This window comes from Procambarus clarkii, chromosome 52 (genome assembly GCF_040958095.1).
Source record: "Procambarus clarkii isolate CNS0578487 chromosome 52, FALCON_Pclarkii_2.0, whole genome shotgun sequence".
Classification (NCBI taxonomy): domain Eukaryota; kingdom Metazoa; phylum Arthropoda; class Malacostraca; order Decapoda; family Cambaridae; genus Procambarus; species Procambarus clarkii.
The window spans coordinates 21,789,049-21,795,817 of NC_091201.1; positions in this window are offsets into that span (position 1 = coordinate 21,789,049).

The window sequence follows — 6,769 nt, forward strand, 5'->3', positions numbered from 1 at the left end:
CATCAGCACGAATCAAGAGAGCTGAAGAATAAGGAGCCCCAGCAACAGCAGGGGGGGGGGGCGGGGAGAGAAAGGAATAGCCACGAAAACGACCAGAACGAGCACCAAGCATCGGCTCCTGGAGACAGACACAAAGGGGCGAAAACCGCGAAATCGGAAGTTGGAGTTCGAGGAAATTGGCGTAATAACCTCGAACGTTCCATTGAAGAATGGACAACGACGAGAAGAGAAAGGACAACAACAGAGAACAAGGAAGAAACAAAGGCGAAAGAGCAACATAAAACGTTAAAGAATATCAGGGTCGGGATCAGGGTCAGCAAAGTCAGGGTTAGGGGGCATGGGTAAACTGAGCAAAGATGGAGGGATGGAAGCGGAAGAACAGACCAGAGGCGGGCGGGCGGGGTCCGGAGGAGGAGGAAGAGGATGAGACAACGGAGAGAAGCAGTCAAGGACAGCAGCAGGAAGAGGGGGAGTAGAAAGAGGGGAGCGCACCCCAGCAAGGGCAGCAACCGAGAGGGAAGCGGGGGCCAAAGAAACCTCCATAGCAGGAACGGGGCACAACCACCGAAATGGGAGGGGAAGGAGCGATAGAGGCAGAAGTAAAGGCCGAGGAAGAAAGGAAGAAGGCAAAACCTTCTTTACCCGCCGGGGAGGAGGAAGGAGAGGAGCCAAGCTTACGCTTCCGACTTAAAGAGACAGGTGTCCCAGCAACTACACACTGGGCTACGGATTCTAGCGTATCAACAGAAGCTGAACGAGAGCACACACGACGGCCATTAGGAGAGCGATGGACATCAGCCCACACCGACAGGCGGCGGGGAGAGTCAAGAGACGGAGGGGAAGGATCGGAAGGAGGAACGGAGGGAGACGAGGAAGAAGACACAGGAGACAAGTCAGACCGGGTAGAAAGAACGGGAACCCCAGACAGAGGACCAGGAAGTGGATCCTTCGGGACAGAACTCAAAGGAACAGAGGAGGGGGGCAGTGGGCGTATCAGGGTCCAAGGTCCGGAAACGGTTGAGAGTCTGAGGAAGGTGGGAAGGACGAGGAGAGGAAGAGCGCAACACGCAAGCATAAGAGATATTAGCATAAGGCGGGAGCCAGCGAACCTGGCGCCTCGCCTCAGGAAAAGATAAACGCTCCCGGTGCTTCAAGTTAAGGACGGCTGCCTCAAGCTTGTAATGGACACACGCACGGGAGAAGGTAGGATGGGCCTCACTGCAGTTGAGGCAACGAGCTCGGGGAGAAGTGCACTCCGACTTAGAGTGACCTTCGCCACCACACAAAGGACAGAGAGACAGTCCCAGGGCAGCGGAGGGCACCATGCCCAAACCTCTAACACTTGTTACAGAGCCTAGGAGAAGGAATGTACTCCTGGACAGAGCACCTGGCACCAGCAAGAATGGCAGAGGGTGGAAGGGTCCTACCATCAAAGGTAATCTTCACAACCCGAAGGGATTGACGGCGACTACCACGAGGGGGACGAGTAAACGTGTCCACCTGGAGAATAGAATGGCCCTGGGCATCAAGGATATGTCGAATATCGTCGTGGCAGTCTCGCATATCCCGAACACCGGTAGCAACATGGGGCGGGAGGAGAATAGTGCCAACACTGGCGTTCAACTGAGCGTTCGAGACCCGAACAGGGGTCTCGCCAAGGCAGGATAAGGCGGCCAAGAGGGAAGCTGCATCCTGAGGAGCAGCAGCAACGACACGTGTACCGAGACGAGTGGGGTTGAAGGTAACAGAGGCATTCACGGAATCAACGAGATGTCGATGGAGGGAGAAATCGTCAGGAGGTGCAGAATCAAGAGGGAGATCAAAATATTTGGCCCACAAAGCGGGACCAAACAAGGCTTGATAGGTATCAGAACGGGAAGGAATCGAGCGAGGGCGGCCGTGACTAGGACAGCGTTGAGAACCCCCAGAGAGAGAGGTGGGTTAAAAGGCGCAGTAGTTACAACTAGAGATGGAGCCGCGTAAGGGGACGAGGAGGTCACCACTGGTGGCTTGGGACTCGACCTAACCACAGAGGAGGGGAGGAGTCAGAGAGGCCAAAGGAGGAGCAAGGTCGGGGCCCAATACAGCGGAGGCTACAGAGCCCGGTCTTCCAACACGGACCGACTCGGGGCCTTGGTCGCCCACCCCACGAGCCTGAGAAGGTAAAGGAGAAACAGTATACATCATCGCTACGAGAAAAACATTCACTCACGAATGTGCCCCCACACCCACCATGGAGCCACAATTAGAGGCAGGACACCCAACAAGAAGCTATCGCCGATCATGCCGGGGCCTCCTAGGGGTGCATCGTGAGTATACGCCCCACAAACGCCACCTTAAGAACCGTCAGTCCGTCGAGATCGGGCTCAGTGACGAAAGGGGGATTGACAATAAAAGGTTCCCCTCGCTCTCGACATTGGGTACTACACTTTTACGGGTGCAAGAGTATGCCTCCTCAAGCACCCGGGCGTCAAAACAAAAAGGAAGTCCAAAGGAATAACCAAAACAAGCAAAAGGTCGGCAGGAAACGGCAAGCAGATAGGAGAAGAGGGGGGAGAAAAGCGAAACAGAAGGAAAAGGAAAAGTTGCTCAGCACAATTGGAGAGGACGGCAGCAGGAGCACAAGGCTACAAAAGGACAGAGGACTGTCCCAAGGAGCATCACACTCCGGCAGCCGCCCACTAAGCCCCCCTCACGGCATTAACGAGCTTAGCGGGGAGGGGGGTGGAATTAGCAGAAGCAAATGCAGTATGCCGTAAGTAACTCCATCCTCCCCGGGTGATGTAGCTTTGCCTTTACGTAGAGCAGAGTCTAGTTCGTATTCAGTAAAAAGCATGTCACAGTCATCCTCCTGATGAAGCATGAAGTCAAGGAGCCTTGCTCTATCAGTATATCTATTATTTAATTCATTCTGTGAGGGTAGAGGAAGACTGTCAAAGCTGGAAGTTGTGGCCCAAGCATCAACAAGCTCATTTGCTCTGTGCAGAAAATTAGGGTACGAGATCTCTGTAGCATTTTTCCTTTTGATCTTGTTGATATCCTTCCATGCCCGACTTAGTGGCGTGTGAGAATTGAGACCACTGACAAAAGTTTCCCCAGTCTGTCTGCCTCAGCTCCACCATACGTTCTCTGGCCTAGGAAATGTGTATGTTTATCTCTCAGAATGTTTGGTAATATGTTTATTGTTTGTGATGTGTGTATATGTATGTATTAACACGATGTACTGAACGGGGTGAGAACAGCTTAAGCTACCTCATCCCTTTGTGTGTATTTTACCTCAAACTTATTTCAATTTCAATTTCCCTGGCCTCAGCCAGAGCCGCTTGAAAGAGCCGAAGCATTACAGCAGTGCGGATCCTACAATAAGCTAGTCCAAGTCTTCTGGCAGTGCGTTTTAGTGCATGCAATTTAGAATCATTTTAATAAGCATAAGTGCTATGACCAGTGTAATTTGGGTTACGTGGCCTGGACGATGGATCGAGTGATTCTATAAGCTGTTCGATAGTACCTGTGAGCTCATTGTTAAAATCTTCAACTGATGAAGGCTCAGATGAACTGCACCAATCTGACACATGAGCAACAAAATTGTCTCGTTGATCGATGGGCAGAGCCAAACCTCTTCCGCTTGAACATTCCGCCTTGGAGGATAAAGCTGCCAATGCTTACAGTGGCTAATATGGCCAGATGATCAGACGCCATATCTGGCACTATTGACAGGCGCACACGGTGTGGGAGACGTTGACACCGAGACATAGATCAAGAATACCTCCGTAGATATGCGTCGGTTCAAGGTCACCCACAATTTGTGCATCATCGTGACTACCTAATAGTGACACCAGTTGGTTGCCGTTACGATTACTGAACTGCGAATTACCAATATTCCAGTGCCTAGCGTTATAATCACCCATAATGATGGTAGGCTCAGTCTGAATACAGAAAGGAAGGTCAGCATAATTAAAGTTACAAGGAGTTGATTATTTAGTACATAGTTGTTTTTCTCTTAAACTGGATGATAGAGGGGGAGTCTTTAACATGATTGGGAATACATACATACATACACACACATACATACATACATACATACATACATGCATGCATGCATGCATGCAAACATACATACCATACATACATCCAGTATGTATGTATACATATATGTATGCATACATGCATACATTTATACATGAGAGGTATGAGCTACGAGGAGAGGCTACGCGGGAATTAAACCTCACTTCGCTGGATGACAGAAGAGGTAGGGGGGACATGATCACCACATTCAAGATTCTCAAGGAAATTGATAGGGTAGATAAAGGCAGGCTATTTAACACAAGGGGCAAACTCACTGGGGGACACAGGTGGAAACTGAGTGCCCAAATGAGCCACAGAGATATTAGAAAGAACATTTTTAGTGTCAGTGGTTGACAAATGGAATGCATTAGGAAGTGATGTGGTGGAGGCTGACTTCATACACAGTTTCAAGTGTAGATATGATAGAGCCCAATAGGCTCAGGAATCTGTACACCTGTTGATTGACGGTTGAGAGGCGGGACCAAAGAGCCAGAGCTCGACCCCCGCAAACACAACTAGGTGAGTACATACATGCATACATATATACATATATACATACATGCATACGTACATACATATACTTCCAGTCAGCATACAGCTATTTCGGGACAAAATCCAATACAGTTCATATTGGTGAGACGCCACTGTGGTGAGTTTAAATATCACAGGAACTGCAGGTTAATGTGTGACATAAGTGAGGTTAGATGAGGCATCCACAAGAATCAGCTGGAGGAGTGTGGTGGAGTACTGGAGTACCCCCCCCCCCCCCCCCACGTTGACCGCAGAACGTCTAAGGTTACCTGCCACTCTCCCTTACCAAGGGTATCGTCCCCCCCCCCACACACATACATATGCATGAGATTCTTAACTTACAATATTTATGATTTACCAATTTGTGTTACTACACTGACTCTCAATTTCACAATATATATAGACTTGGAACCTAAAATTTGTCAATCTGTTTCATAAATTGATAAATTTGTTACCCATCTTGTGGGTGGTAGTGGACCCATACCCATCTTGTGGGTAGTAGTGGACCCCATACCAATCTTGACGGTAGTAGTGGACCCCATACCCATCCTGTGGTTGGCAGTGGACCCTATACCCATCCTGTGGGTGGAAGTGGACCCCATACCAATCTTGTGGGTGGAAGTGGACCCCATACCCATCCAGTGGGTGGTAGTGGACCCCCATACCCATCTTGTGGGCGCTAGTGGACCCCATACCCATCTTGTTGGTGGTAGTGGACCATATATTCATCCTGTGTGTGGTAGTGGACCCCATACCCATCCTGTGGGTGGTAGTGGACCCCATACCCATCCTGTGGGTGGTAGTGGACCCCATACCCATCCTGTGGGTGGTGGTGGACCCCATACCCATCCTGTGGGTGGTAGTGGACCCCATACCCATCCTGTGGGTGGCATTGAACAGGATACCCTTCCTGTGGGTGGTAGTGGACCCCATACCCATCTTGTGGGTGGTAGTGGACCCCATGCTCATCCTGTGGGCATTAGTGGACCCCATACCCATCCTGCAGGCGGTATTGGACGCCACACACATCCTGTGTGTGGTAGTCAACCATATACCCATCCAGTTGGTGGTAGTGGACCCCATACCTATCCTATGGGTAGTTATTGCGCCCAGACCCATCTGACAAGTGGTATGGATACCTTACCCACCTAACAGATGGTAGTGGACCCTATACCCATCCAACAGTAGGTAGTAAACACTATACAATTCTGTTTGCAGTAGTTTACCCATAGACATTCCAACGAAACATCGTCTTCTGTTGACGCTCATACAATACATTCTTTTAAGACATTTAAAGCACAAACTAGTGTATATAATTTATAGTGCTTCTTATAATTTACTCAGAACAACTAATATATCTTAAAACAAAACTACGAGCCTTCAATAGGATGTAGCTGGTCTGTAATATTCTAAGAGCATGGACAATAGCAGGTAAATTTCACAACCCATGTGGGACCTGAAAACTACAATTTTCATTATAACTGAGCCAATCACGACTATGCTGCTGTCTAAGGCGATGAATGGGTACTGTGAGACGTAAATTGGTACATGAGGAAGAGTTTGGGCCTTGGATAAAATGTAACTGGAAATATACCACATATGTACTAATTCATATTCAACATATTGAGTTTAAGCATTAAGTCATATATGGGCTGTCTTGTGCGAGAGAGGGTTGCACTCTCGCACACAGAACCACACGTGCATTCTCTTACACGTGTGGTTCTGTGAGGGACAGTCACCCCTTGTGGTACTGTGAGGGACAGTCACCCCTTGAGGTACTGTGAGGGACAGTCACCCCTTGTGGTACTGTGAGGGACAGTCACCCCTTGTGGTACTGTGAGGGACGGTCACCCCTTGTGGTACTGTGAGGGACGGTCACCCCTTGTGGTACTGTGAGGGACGGTCACCCCTTGTGGTACTGTGAGGGACGGTCACCCCTTGTGGTACTGTGAGGGACGGTCACCCCTTGTGGTACTGTGAGGGACGGTCACCCCTTGTGGTACTGTGAGGGACAGTCACCCCTTGTGGTACTGTGAGGGACAGTCACCCCTTGTGGTACTGTGAGGGACGGTCACCGTGTGAGTTACTCTGAGGGAGGGTCACGTGAGAGTTACTGTCCCAGACAGCGTTACGCACCAGAGTGTGGTGCCTGTAGACCTGGACCCCGCTGGTG